The sequence below is a fragment of the Mesoplodon mirus genome (genome assembly GCF_964341445.2).
Source record: "Mesoplodon mirus genome assembly, chromosome: 5".
NCBI classification, from domain to species: Eukaryota; Metazoa; Chordata; class Mammalia; order Artiodactyla; family Ziphiidae; genus Mesoplodon; species Mesoplodon mirus.
Genome location: NC_138980.1, coordinates 133463165 through 133478811, shown reverse-complemented (window position 1 = coordinate 133478811; position 15647 = coordinate 133463165). Strand labels below are relative to the sequence as shown.

Below are 15647 nucleotides of genomic sequence, written 5' to 3'. Positions count from 1 at the left end.
CCGCAGACTAAGTACCTTCAAAACCAAGCTTGCTAGAAGAAACAGCACAAATATACTCATCACTTCTGCTTTCATAATATTGAACAGTGTATCAGCTTGGGGAAAGCTAGGTCATGTGTGGAACTTGAGCTGTAAGGGAATCTGGGACATTTGAGCTTTAGTTTTCCAGCCACTGGCATATGGTAAGGCATGTGACTGGGAATTTAGAATGGAACTTTGAGACAGTCTACAATGTCCACAGGGACAAAAGGGGACTCCTACTCTACCTTCAGGCCTGAGATACATGAAATGTGGGCCAGAACCAAAACCAAAAGCAAAAAATAACAATGAAAACCCTAAAGCCAGAAAATAACAAAATTGGTCTCCGTTTGTGAAGTCTGGCGGGGTGGGCGTTGCGTCAGAGGTGGTGTCCTCCGCTTTCACTTCTTAGTCCATTTTGACACAGTTCGGGGCACATCAAGTTTATATGGCCTAAAAGGACATTTAAAAAGAGATTTCTGGAAGGCTGCTGGTTCTATGGTTATGGGATTCAGAGCAGAGATCTGAACTGAAAGTGTGGATTTGGGAGTCATCAGCATTTAAGTGGTGAGTCAAGCTGTGAAAGTAGATGAGATGACCATGCAGAGTGTGAATGGAGTGAGAAAGAAGAGGGCCTAGGAACATTTAAGGGATGGACAGGAAAAAAAAATCACAAAGTAGGAAAAAAAGAGTAGTAAGAAAGATAGGATTGAAAATCAGGATACAGTGTTATGGAAGTCAAGGGATGAATATCTTCCAGAAGGAGGGATTCGTTAGTAATATTGAACGTTGTAGCGAGACATAGAAGACCAGATACTGCCTTTAATGTGCAGGTTGTACACTGCATAATTCTAGAGGGTGCTAGTCTGTGAAAGGTGCCCCCAGATTTTACAGAAATGGCATACAAACTGCATGGCCAAATGTAGAGACTCTGAATGAGAATTAAAAGTTTGGTTTTAGCAAAGAGGAAATCACTTGGTTTTAGCAAAGAGGAAATCATTGGACAATGTTCATTGTAGCTGTGAGTCCTAACCACCGAAGTGACTGTATCTGGAGATAGGTCTTTAGGAGGTTTCTAAGGTTAAATCAGGTTATAAGGATGGGGCCTTAATCCAGTAAGAAGAAGAGAGAGAGAAATCTCTTTTCTCTCTTATAAGAAGGGAAAGAGAGATCTCTTTCTCTCTCTACCATGTGAGGATACAGCAAGAAGGCAGCTATCTGCAAATTAAGAGGAGAGCTATCACCAGTACCTGAACATGCTGGCACTTTGATCATAGACTTCCAGCCTCCAGGGTTGTGAAGAATAAATGTCTGTTGTCTAAGCCACCCAGTCTGTGGTATTTTGTTTTGCCAGCTCAGATCAACTAAGATATGACAGGCACTGGAAATTCAATGAAGAGCAGAATAGAAGTGTTCTGTCCTTGTGAAACTTTCAGGATAGTGATCAATCATAAATATTAAATTATTAGCTGTGTAAGTGGAAAAATAGGAAACGTATAGGGAGCCATAAAGATAGGACATGGACATAGGATTGTTATTGTAAGCGGGAGGCTTTTCTGAGGAAACGACTTGTGTAGAGATACGGTGGATGAGTAGCCAGGACAGTACAAGACAGAGAACCTTCCAAGCTTTAGGACCAGCATATTCAAAGGCCCTGTGGTGGAAAGAATGTGATGTATCTCCATGGAACTAGAAGATTTCTATGATTGGAGGGCAGAGATCGAGAGTTTGGCCAGATTTGAGGCTAGAAAGATGGGTGTTGGTTAGATCATTTATGGTCTTGCAAGACAAATTAAGGACTTTGATCTTTTTCCTAAAAGCTGGGAAGTCAGTGAAAAGGAGTGACATGACCATTGAATTTTTTAAAAATTATTTTGGCAATTTTGAAAGCGTGAAATTAGAAAGGTAGCAAGAATACATGCAGGGAATGGTCTGCCTTTAAATAAGGCTTTCAGTTTCTTTTTTATTCATTCTGACTTTTGGGTAAAAAAAAATTTCACCCTTGAAGTATGTTCTCAACCTACAATAGTAAAACCAGGCAGTCCAATAGGTTTTGGTTCGTTTATATTTATAACCCTTTAAACATTTAATTAATAATGTTAATCTAAATGACATTTTTATTACCTGATCTTTTTCCCTGTAGTGTTTATAGCTGATAGCTGCAAATATTTAAATAAACTATATTACTTAAATAATATAGTTGGCTAACTTTTAATGTGTTAGCTAAGGGAATGTTATTACTAACATTGGAAATGTGTTAGTGTTAAACATTTTCCAAAAATTATATAATAATATTATGCCACCTTTTTACATTTAACCTGTTCTGTTCAATTAAAACTCTTAACAATCATTAAATGATAAAAAGATAATGCATACAGTTTGTAATTTTAAAATTAAAGAAGTTCTCTTTGTACGCAGTAACTGAAAACATTCCCTACCCTTAAAGAAAAAGCAATATCAATAACAATGCGTTAGCTCCCCCTACTGCTTGAACAAAAGATTTCATTTACAAAATATTTTGTCAACATTTTTCTGACAGTATTAAGTGAAACTGGCTGTTAGTTACTTCTCTTCTTTCACTTCCTCCTTTGCCCACATGATAAACTTGAGACCCAAAAAGCTGTCTATTAAGGTTTTTAAAATCCTAATAATATAGTTTTTCTAATTTTCAGTTTATTTTTCCCAAAGAGATAACCTGACGCCACTACTTTAAAGCCTTTAAATTCCTCAAATAAGTTTGCTTCGTCTAATCATTTATCTTAAAATACATTCATTGAAACTTGTTTTATCAGGTATATTTGTGTGATTTTTAAAAAAATTAAGTGACTCTAGACTTTATAGTTTGATGTCTTATTTTACCTGTAAAATTAAATTGGAAGTAAATATCATGAATATCATATATATTTATGTTTCTAAGACAGTGTGTGTAATTACAGTTGAAGTAGTTGGCAGTCTCATTTATAACTGAGGCCTCTGTGTTTATCCTGGTTTTCTTTGTTTTCCATATCTAATTTTCAGAAAGGGAAACAATACTATATACTCTTAACCCAGCCTTTTATGCTCCTTCCACCAGTATCAATTTCTGTAACTGATTTTTGTCTTTTTTGTTGGCATGAGAGAATGCTTTAACTTTTAAATATTTAAAGAAAAATATGTGCTTGCTTTATGTTAATAGTTCTCAAATCAGGGAGATTGGTTTGGGAGCTGCGTATCAGAATCAACTGGAATTTTTTCTAAACCTACCTTTCTTCTGTATAAGTTAGTACATTGTTTTTGGTTAATTTAAAAGTAAGTTATGCTTCCAGTTTTTGTTTGTTTTGTTTTGCTTTTTTTGTAATACTCTGGAAGAATAGTAGTATCATGCCTTAAAACATACTCAGGCTAAAGATGTAAGAAAGATGATTGCCCTGTAAAAGATAGTATTGATTTGGTATAAGAAGTAACAGTGGAAGCTTAGTGACTTCAGTTCTGAAGCCAGACTGCCTGGATGGAAATCCTTCCTTTGCTACTTACTGTGTGACCTTGGACAAGTTACATAAAAGTTACTTACTTTCTCTTGGTTCAGTTTTCTTATTTGTAAAATAATGAAACCTTTCAAAGAGTGCCTGGGGTGTAGTAGCACAGTACAAATGCTTGTTACATGGTAAAAATAAGAATAGGTACATTGTAAAATTTCCTTTACATACCTAGATACAGGACTCCAATGTTTTTTCTCATAGGAATGTTCATAAAACATCTCTAGAATTTATAACAGATAGTAGTTTCTTAGTACTGTGATCAATCTTATGTGACTAAATATCATGATCACTTTATCTGATTATGGAATATGCACAATGAAATAGTAAAATGAGATAATACGTGTTAAGGTAAAACACAGTCCCTGGCATATAAATAAGTTTCTTTACTCCCTTTATATGGTCAACACTGTGTCTAGTAATGACCCAATAAATCTAGATAGGTTGATTGCTATTAACTTACTTTGACATAATATTCTATTCTTTATACCAATGTAGAAATATTTATTTAGCTCATGGATAGACAGAACCTTGAAAAGTCCAAAAAATTTTCAGATCTAATAATGAAGTAAAGAAGGCTGTATTTGCCAATTCCACTTTGTATTCTCTATGAGAGCCTTTTTAAGAATTCATTAGTTATACTAATCTGCATAACTCTTAGCTCCTAATGGAAGGGGCTAATGTGTATAGGTACTGATGTTTACAAGATTAATTCTGTTCTTCAAAAAGTAAATTTAGGTAAAGTTACACTACTAACTTTTAGGGTTAGTTTTATTAGGCTATAATTTTTTTTTTTTTTTTTTTTTTGGCTGCATTGGGTCTTCGTTGCTGTGCATGGGCTTTCCCTAGTTGCAGTGAGTGGGAGCTACTCTTTGTTGCGGCATGTGGGCTTCTCATTGTGGTGGCTTCTCTTGTTGTGGAGCAGGGCTCTAGGTGCGTGGGCTTCAGTAGTTGTGGCACGCGGGCTCAGTAGTTGTGGCTCATGGGCTCTAGAGCTCATGCTCAGTAGTTGTGGCACATGGGCTTAGTTGCTCCATAACATGTGGGATCCTTGCAGACCAGGGCTTGAACCCATGTCCCCTGCATTGGCAGGCGGATTATTAACCACTGCGCCACCAGGGGATCCCAAGGGTGTAATTTATATGTAATGAAATACACATTTCAGTGAGCTTTGATAAATGTATACGTACTCGTGTACCCGCCACCATTGTCAAGAGATAAAAACATTTGGTCTTTTCTAGAGTTTCTTATATATGTAATCATAGAGCATATATTCTTTTATGTCTGGCTTTTTATGCTCAGCATAGTGTTTTTGAAATTGATTCATATTGTTGCATATATCAGTAGTCCATTCCTTTTTATTACTGAGTATTACTTCATTGTATACATTTCACAGTTGTTTATCTACTGTATGGATGCTGTAGTTGTTGATGGACATTTTAGGTGTTTGCAGTTTTGAGCTACAAATCTTTATGTGGACCTATATTTTTATTTTTCTTGGTTACTACTAGGAATTGCTTGATTCTGTGATAAGTGTGGGCATAGCTTTTTAAGAAACTGACAAACTGTTTTCTAAAATGACTGTATCATTTTGCATTCCCACTGAAAACGTATGAGTTTCAGTTGCTCTATGTCTTTGTCTGTACTGATATTTCCAGTTCTTTTTGCTTTTTTCTTTCCCTTTTTTTCTTTTCTTTTTTTCCATTTTAGCTCTTGTAATAAATATGTAATGTTGTCTCATTATAGTTTGAATTTGCATTTCTCCAGTGACTGTTATGCCTATTTTCATGTGATTATCGGACATTAGTATATCTTCTTTTGTGAAATGTCTGTTGAAATTTTATAATCATTTTTTAAATTGTATTTTCTTCTTATTTAGTTGTAAGAGTTCTTTATGTATTCTGGCTAAAAAGTTCTTGTCAGATACAGGTTTTGCAAAAATTTTCTTCCAGTCTGTGGTTTGTGTTTTCATTTTCTTAGTGATGACTTTCAAAGAGTAGATGGTTTTAATTTTGATGAAATCCAGTTTATCATTTTTTTCCTTTATGCGTAATGTTTTTGTGTCCTGAGACTACTTTGCCTATCCCCAGGTTTCAAATATTTTTTTCTTGTTGTAGACATTTTGTGGTTATGGCTTTTACTTTTAGGATCCTGATCCATTTTGATTTGTTTTTCATGTGTGTGGTAAGCATTTTTATTATTATTATTTTTTTACTTCATATGGATACTCAGTTGTTCCAGCACCAATTATTGAAAAGTCTATCTTTTCTCATTATCTTGGCATATTTACCAAAAAACAATTGACTAAGTTTATATACAGATCTATTTTTTTTACTCTATTCCATTGATCTTGCAAGTGTTAAAATCAGATAGTGTATGTCCTCTACATTTCTTATTCTGTTGCAAAACTTTTCAGGATGTTTTAGGTCATTTTGCATTCTTTACATAAATTTTACAATGTATTTATCAATTTCTATAAATAAGCCTGCTGGGATTTTGAGTGGGTTGTATTGAATCTATAGGTTAATATGGAGGCAATTGACATCTTAAAAATATCAAACTTTCCATTCTATGAACATGGTATATTTCTTGGTTTTATTAAGTATTTAATTTTTCTGTATAGTGTTTTGTAGTTTTCAGTGGACAAGTCTTACATATATTAACAAGTCTTGTATATAAGTTTATACCTAAGTAGTTCATGTTTTTTTGGTACTATATTAAGTGGTATTTTTTAAATGTTTACTTTCCCATCGTTTGTTGTTACAGAAGTGCGGTACACAGAAATTTGTATATTGACATTCTGTACTGAAATTGTGCTTATTAATTTAACAGTTTTTATGGTGAATTTCTTAGTATTTTCTTTTTTCTTTTTTTTTTTTTTTTTGCGGTATGCGGGCCTCTCACTGTTGTGGCCTCTCCCGTTACGGAGCACAGGCTCCGGACGTGCAGGCTCCGCGGCCATGGCTCACGGGCCCAGCCGCTCCGCGGCATGTGGGATCTTCCCAGTCCGGGGCACGAACCCGTGTCCCCTGCATCGGCAGGCGGACTCTCAACCACTGCGCCACCAGGGAAGCCCAGTATTTTCTTTATGGTGTGTTTTCTGTGAATAAAAAGTTATTTTGTTATTTTTAAAAATTATGCTAAAATACACATAACATAAAATTTACCACTACTGATATCTAGTACACTGTGCAACCATCATCACTAGTTCCAGAACATTCTCATCACCCCATGTGGAAAACCCATGCTCATTAAGCAGTCACTGCCCATTTCTACCTCCCCCAACCCCCTAGCAATTACTAATATGCTTCCTGTCTCTATGGATTTACTGATTATGGATATTTAATACAAATGGAATCACACAATATACAGCCTTTTGGTCTGGCTTCTTTCACCCAGCAGAGTGTTTTCAAGATTTATCCATGTTATAGCATGTATCAGTATTTTATCCCTTTTTATGACTGCACATTATTTCATCATAGGGATCTACCACATATTGTTTATACATTTATAAGTTGATGGACATTTGAGTTGTTTCCACCTTTTGACTATTTTCAGTAGTGTTGCTATGAACATTTTTATACAAGTTTTTGTTAGAACACCTGTTTTTTTATTATTTTGGATATACACCCAGGAGTAGAATTCTTAAGCCAGTTGGTAATTCAATGTTTAGCTTATTGAGGAACCACAAAACTATTTTCCACAGTGGCTGCACCATTTACATTCCTATCATAAATGTACAGTGGGTCCAAATTTTCCACATCCTTACCAACCCTTATTTTCTGTTTATTTCATTATTTTTATTTGTTATTATAGCCATCCTAAGTGGGTGTGAAGATGTATCTCGTCATTTTGTTGATTTCTAATCTGTATGTCTTTTATTTCTTTTTCTTGTCATACTGTACTGACTTGGACCATCAATGTGGACTAGAAAGGTGAGAATGAAGACATTCTGTTCCCAATCTTAGGGTAAAACAATTATCTTACACCACGGAGTATAAGTTTAGTTAAAGGTTTTTCATAGATACCTTTTATCAGATTGAAAAAGTTTTCTTCCATTTTTAGTTTCTAAGTTTTCATTATGAATGGATGTTGAATTTTATCAAATGTTTTTTCCACATATATCAAAATATTTTCTACAATTTTGTTCTGTTTTATATTATTATATTGAGTTGTATTGAATGATTTTTGAATGCTATATCAATCTTTCATTCCTGAGATACACACCACTATGTATTCCTCAATTCTTTCAGCAGTGTTTTCTAGTTTATGATGGAGAAATCTTGTACATATTGTATTAAATTTACTCCTAAGTAGTTCATGTTTTTTGCTGCTGTTATAATTGATATTTAATAAGTTACCCATTACAATTTCTTGTGGCTAATCTAAAGAAATAGAGCTGAATTTGTATATTGACTTTATATCCTGCAAACGTATTATGCTAAACTCACTTTTTAGTTGCTTTTTGTGGATCTCTTAGTATATTCTACCTATATATGATAATCTATTGCTAAATTTTACTTATTAATATTTTATCAAGGATTTTGATGCTTTGTTTAAGAGAGATGTTCATCTGTGGATGTCTTTTTTTTATTCAAAGTATAGTTAACTTACAATATTATATTAATTCCAGATGCACAGAATAGTAACTTTATATTTTTATGTATTATACTTCACATAGTTATTATAAAATATTTACTATACTCCATATGCTGTACATTATGCCCTTGTAACTTATGTATTTTATACCTAGTTATTTGTACTTTTTAATCCTTTTCACCCATTTTAGCCCTCCTCTTATCCCTCTCCCTTTTGGCAACCACCAGTCTGTGCTCTGTATCTGTGAGTCTGTTACTGTTTTGTTATATTTCTTTCTTTGTTTTGTTTTTTAGATTCCACGTGTAAGTGAAAACGTGCAGTATTTATCTTTCTCTCTCTGACTTATTTTACTTACTAGCATAATGTCATCCAGGTCTATCCACGTTTTCACAGATGGCAGGATTTCATTCTTATTTATGGCTGAGTGACAATTATGTGTGCATGTGTGTGTGTGTGTGTCTATACATATACACAGACACATATACCACATTTTCTTTATCCATTGATGGACATCTTTGTTGTTTCCATATTTGACTGTTGTAAGTAATGCTGTCGTAAACATTGGGATGCATATATCTTTTTTTTTTTTTTTTTTTTGCGGTACACAGGCCTCTCACTATTGTGGCCTCTCCCGTTGCGGGGCACAGGCTCCGGACGCGCAGGCTCAGCGGCCATAGCTCACGGGCCCAGCTGCTCCACGGCATGTGGGATCTTCCCGGATCGGGGCACGAACCCGTGTCCTCTGCATTGGCAGGCGGACTCTCAACCGCTGTGCCACCAGGGAAGCCCATCTTTTTGAAGTATTGTTTTTGTTTTCTTCAGATAAATGCCCAGAAGTGGAATTACTGGATCATATGGTAGCACTATTTATTATTTTTTTTTGAGGAACCTTCATGCTATTTTCAATAGTGACTGTACCAATTTATGTTCCTACCAGCAGTACATGAGGGTTTCCTTTTCTCCTCATCCTTGTCAACACATGTTCTCATCTTTGTGATGGCGGTCATTCTGACAGGTGTGAGGTGATATCTCATTATGGTTTTGATTTGCATTTCCCTGATGACTAGGGATGTTGAGCATTTTTTCATGTGCCTATTGTCCATCTGTATGTCTTCTTTGGAAAAATGCCTGTTTAGATCCTCTGACCATTTTTTAACTGTATCGTTTGTTCTATTTGATATTTAGTTGTGTGAGTTCTTTATCTATTTCAGATATTAACCCTTTATCAGTACGTCATTTGCAAATATCTTTTCCCATTCATTAAGTTGCCTTTCCATTTTGTTGATGGTTTCCTTCACTGTGTAAAAGCTTTTAAGTTTGATTAGGTCCAATTTGTTTGTTTTCACTTTTGTATTCCACACTTAAGGAGACAAATTCAAAGAAAATATTGCTAAGACCAGTGTCAAAGACCATACTGCCTATGTTTTCTTCTAGGAGTTTTGTGGTTTCAGGTCTTACATTTTGGTGTTTAATACATTTTGAATTTATTTTTATATATGGTGTGAAAAAATGTTCTAATTTCATTCTTTTACATGTAGCTCTCCAATTTTCCCAACACCACTTATTGAAGAAACTGTCTTTTCCCTATTGTATATTCTTGCCTCCTTTGTTGTAGATTAATTGACCATATGTGTGTCGGTTTATTTCTGTTCCATTGATCTTTGTGTCTGTTTTTGTGCCAGTACAATACTGTTTTGGTAACTGTAGCTTTTTTGTAGTATAATCTGAAGTCAGGAAGCATGATAATTTTACCTTTGTTCTTTTTTTCTCAAGATTGCTTTGGCTTCTCAGGGTCTTTTGTGGTTCCATACAAATTTTAGGATCATTTGTTTTAGTTCTGTGAAAAATGTAATGGGTATTTTGGTAGGGATTACATTAAATCTGTAGAATGCTTTGGGCAGTATGGACATTTCAACAATAATTTTTCCGATCCGTGAACATGGGATATCATTCCATTTATTTATATTATTTTTAATTTCTTTCTTCAGTGTCATATAGTTTTCAAAGTACAGGTCATCACTTCCTTGGTTATATTTATTCCTAGGTATTTTATTCTTTTTGATATGATTATAAATGGGATTGTTTTCTTCATTTCTCCTTCTGATAGTTTATTATTAGTCTATAGAAATGCAACAGATTTCTGTATATTTTTCTTATATCCTGCAACTTTATTGAATTCATTTATTAGTGCTAATAGTTTTTTGGTGAAGTGTTTAGGGTTTTCTGAATAGTACAGTATCATGTCATTTGCAAATAGTGAGAGTTTTACTTCTTTCCTTCCAATTTGGATGCCTTTTTTTTTTCTAGTCTGATTGCTGTTGCTAGAACTTCCAGTACCATGTTGAGCAAAAGTGTTGAGAGTGGGTATCCTTGTCTTTTTTAAATTATTATTATTGAAGTATAGTTGATTTACAGTGTTGTGCTTGTCTTATTTCTAATCTCAGAGGAAAAGCTTTGAACTTTCCACTGTTGAGTAGAATGCTAGCTGTGAGTTTGTCATAAATGTTGTTTACTATGTTGAAGTATGTTCCCTCTATACCAACTTGGTCAAGATTTTTTTTTATCATGAACCAATGTTGGATTTTGTCAGGTACTTTTTCTGCATCTGTTGAGATGATCATGTAATTTTTATTCTTTGTTTTGTTAATGTGATGTATCACAGTGATTGATTTGTGGTTGTTGAACCATCTTTGTATCCATGGAATAAATCCCACTTGATCATGATGTATGATCCTTTATGTATTGTTGAATTTGGTTTGCTAATATATCATTGAAGATTTTTGCATCTGTGTTCATCAGGGATGTTGGCCTCTAATTTTCTGTAGTAGTAGTGTCTTTGTCTGGTTTTGGTATCAGAGTAATGCTGGCCTCATAGAATGAATTTGGAAGTGTTCCCTCCTGTTCAATATTTTGGAATAGTTTGAGAAGGATAAGTATTAACTCTTCTTTAAATTTTTGATAGAATTGCCCTGTGAAGCTGTTGTCTGGTGGACTTTGGTTTTTTGGGAGTTTTTTGATTACTGATTCAATTTTAATATTAGTAATTGGTCTATTTATATTTTCTGTTTCTTTTTTTTTTTTTTTTTTTTTTGCGGTATGCGGGCCTCTCACTGTTGTGGCCTCTCCCGTTGCGGAGCACAGGCTCCGGACGCGCAGGCCCAGCGGCCATGGCTCACGGGCCCAGCCGCTCCGCGGCATATGGGATCCTCCCAGACCGGGGCACGAACCCGCATCCCCTGCATCGGCAGGCGGACTCTCAACCACTGCGCCACCAGGGAGGCCCATCTGTTTCTTTTTTATTCAGTCTTGGATGATTGTATGTTTCTAGAAATTTATCCAATTATTCTAGATTGTCTAGTTTGTTAGCATGTACCTGTTCATAGTATTATCTTATGATTATATTTTTGTGATATTGGTTGTAATTTCTTCTCTTTCATTTCTAATTTTGTTTACTTAGACCTCATTTTTTTTTCCTTGATGAGTCTGGCTAAAGGTTTGTCAGTTTTGTTTATCTTTTAAAAACCAGCTCTTAGTTTCATTGATCTTTTCTAGTTTTTTGTCTCTATTTCCATTCTAACCTTTATTATTTTATTATTTTGTTTGATTTTCTCTGTTTTAATGAAATTAGGTGAAAGAGTTACATATCCTGGTCTTGAAGGTGTGTCCGTGTGTGGGAACATCCCTATACAGGCCGCTTGTGCCCCATGGCATTGGTGGGAGAGTTGGATCTGAAGTGATCATGGGCCATGTCTTCTCTTGGGATGTGCTGCTGACCACTGCCTTGGTGGGAGGTAGGGCCAAAGTTGGATGAGCTGGAGCCAGAGCCCAGTGTGAGTCAGGGTTTTTCCAATACTTGATGGTAATTACACCCCTGTCTGGTGGTGGAACTGTGGCCTGAGGGGCTAGAGCAGGAGCCCTGAGGGAATTGGGCTTTTCCCTCAGAGCATTGGTGGTCTTGGACTTGGATTGTCTTGGTTAGGGGTGAGGTCAGGGCCCAAGAGGCTGGAGCAGCAGTTCTGATCTGGTTTTGCTTCTCCTCTTCTCAGCAGGTATACAGTGGTGATGGTGATCTCTGCCTTGGTTGGGGAGGGTGTCAGGGCCCAAGGGGCTGGGGCAGCCATTCTGAGCTGGCTGTGCTTCTCCCTACTGTGTGTGATGGCAGTCTCCACGTTGGTGGGAAGCAGTACCTGAGCTGGAGGGGCTAGAGCAGGTGCTCAGTGTAGGTTGGGCTGGCATGCTGGGATGGTCCTGGCAGGCTGGCCAGAGCACCAAGCAGTTTTCATGCTGCTGCCTCTATCCTTGGACTGGGAGCAAGCAAGTCTGTGTGCATGCCCTTCAAGAGCAGAGTCCCGGTTTCTTATGGCCCTCTTGAAAGCCCCACTGCTTTTCTAAGCATCCAAGGGGGCTCGTCTTCCTGTTGCCAGACCCCAGGGCTTGGGTGCTTAATATGGGACTTGAACCCCTGACTTCTTAGGGAGGATGCCAAGACTGTGATATCACCTTCCTCTTCTTGGTCACCCACTAGGGGGTGGGGTTGCAACTAGAAATGCTTCTCTTCCTCTCCTACCAGGCTCTGTGTGGTTCTCTCTTTCATAACCTTGGTTGTAAAAGAGCCATCTGTCCTGCTAGTGTTCAGGTCATTCTCAACAAGAGTTGCTCTATATGTAGTTGTAGTTTTGATGTTTTCGTGGGGGGAGGTGAGCTCAGGGTCTTCCTACTCCATCATCTTGATCCTCTCCTTCATGGATGTCCTTTATTGTAACATCTTTATCTTTAAAAATTTTGTGATAATGCTGGCCTCATAAAATGAGTTGGGAAGCAGTCCATCATACTCAGTTTTCTGAAAGAATTTGTATAGGATTTGTACATTTCTTCCTTAACTGTTTGATACAGTTCACCAGAAAAACCATCTGGGCCTGGAGCAGTTTGTTTGTTTTTGGTGGGAGACAAGATTTAATTTCAAATTTAGCTTAATTGATTTAGAGCTGTTCATATAGCCCATTTCTCCTTGATTCATTTAAGTAAATTATATCTTTTAAGAATTTTATTTCATCTAGTTTGCCAAGTTTTTTCATAAAACTTTCCACTCCATTACATTATTATTGTTTAAATGTCATTGATTCTATAATCATGTCTCTCCTTTTCCCAAATATTGGTCATGCTTTATCTTTCTTTAATATCTTTCAGTTTCATTGTTTGTCTATTTTTTATTTTATTTATTTCTGATATGTATTATTTTCTTTCTGTTTACTTTAGTCTTAATTTGCTCTTCTTGTAGCTTTCTAAGTTGGAAGAAGCTTAGATCATTGAATCCTTTATTTTGTCAAATATATTTATACTCTAAAGTATCCTATGACCACTGCTTTATCTGCATCCTACAAATTTTAATATGTGTGTTTTCCTTTTTATTCAATTTGAGGTATTTTCTCATTTCTCTTGTGATTTCTTCTTTGACCCATAGGTTCTTTAGGAGTATGTTTTTTAATTTTCAAGTACTTGGGGATTTTTCAGATATCTTTCTGCTATTGTTTTCTAATTTAATTCCATTATAGTAGAGAACACATTTGGCATTTCTTCATTCCTTTTAAATCTAAATAATGGTCCAACAAATGGTCCTTCTTGGAACGTATTCCAGGTGCACTTTAAACAAATATCTATTCTGTGTTGTTGGGTATAGTGTTGCACAAATGTCAGTTGATTGATGGTGTTGTCTAAATGTTCTATATTCTTACTGAGTTTCTGTCTACTTGTAATACAACTTTATAAGACAAATGCTGAAATTTCCAACTATAATTATGTGTTTGTCCATTTTCTTTTTAAGTTCTGTCGGCTTTTACTTCAAGTATTTTGACATTTGCTATGCGGTGAATACATATTTACAATTGTTATGTCTTCCTGATGAATTGACTCCTTTATAATTATGAAAAGTTTCTTTTTTATCCCTGACAATATTCCTTGTCCTGAAATCTACTTTGATATTAATATAGCAACTCTAGCTTTCCTTTGAGTTATGTTTGCATGGTAAAAATTTTTATCCTTTAAATTCCAAACCTATGTGTGCCTTTATATTAAAAATGAATTTCTTGTATAAGATGTATAGTTTGGTCTTTGTCATCCAGTCTAATATCCTCTGATTTGTAATTGGAATATTTAGATCATTACATTTAATGTGAGTATAAATATGTTTGAGCTTAAATGTAACATTTATTCCTATTTGTCTCATGTTCTGTCTTCTGTTTTTCTTTTACTGCATTTTTGGATTAAGTTATTTTCAGGATTCCTTTTATGTCTGTTGACTTTTTAGGGTACTGTTTTTCCCTTAGTGGTTGATCTTTGGTTTACAATATGCATCCGTAATTTATCAAAGTCTTCCTTTAAATTATATTATGCCATAGCACATATAGAGTGAGGATCTTACCCAGTATGCTTTCATTTCTCATTTCCTATTCTTCATATTGTTGTCTTCAGATATTTTATTTTTTCATTTAAAACTCCACAGAATATTTTTAACAAACTGCTTTAACAAGTAAGCTGTCCTTTAAAGAAAATTAAAAAGAAAAAAATAAATTTTACATTTACCAACATATTTACCATTTGAGGATCACTTTACTCAGTTGTGTTGATCCAAGTTTCATTTGATGAAATTTTTCTTGTACCGAAGAACTTCCTTTGCCATGTCTTATAGTTCAAATTTACTGATGATAAATTCTTTTAAGATTTGTTCCTATGAAAAAGTCTTTATTTCACCTTCATTTATAACATTTTTTATACAGTAAAATTACTCTTTGGTATACAGTTCCCTGAGTTTTGACAAATGAATAGGGTTGATTATACATAACTACAATCAAGATACAGAACAGTTACATTATTCCCTAAATTCTCTCATGCTCACCCTTCATATTCAATCCTTTCCTCCCTCACCCAACCCTGATAATTACTGATCTCTTCTCTATCCCCATAGTTTTGTTATGCTGGCTTGCCTTGTTGAAAAGGGACAGCAACTTCAACAAGCCTTATAACTTCTCTGCCTTCCCCTGGATCCTAGTTCAGACTCTGCCTCCTGGGTCAGATAGATGTATATTTAGCTCTGTGATGAAGGGTTCTAGTTTCTCTGATATATACCCACATAATCAAGATCAGAGACAGTGAAACTGGCATGAGTTTCAGTTCATCCTCATCAGTACCATATTTTCCTTTCTGTCCCCTACTTTACATCCGTCTTCCTTTCCTGACTGCCTCAGGCACTGCATTTTTGGATCTTAGGGGTTTGGCCATCTCAGCGCTCCTGTCCCTTTCAGTTATAGTTTTGTGTCCAGCATTGTATTCCTGCCACTCTCTCAGGGATTTGAGGGTTTTGTTGTTGCTGTTCATCAGTGTTCTAAGGGTCACAATGTGTATTGTCCTTCCGCTAGTAGTTTAAGGCTTTTGTTTTGTTGGAGAGACAAGGAGAAAGGATCTGGATAGAGTTTTATCCATTTCCCTCAGGTCAACAGGCCTGCTCTCCCCCAGGCCTGT

General features: G+C 35.6%; 1 protein-coding gene across 2 annotated transcripts in view; it reads left to right on the top strand.

Annotated features, from left to right (window-relative positions):
- The window catches only part of RNF180 (ring finger protein 180), a 273564-nt gene that overhangs the window by 33671 nt on the left and 224246 nt on the right, over positions 1-15647 (top strand). The window lies entirely within an intron of this gene.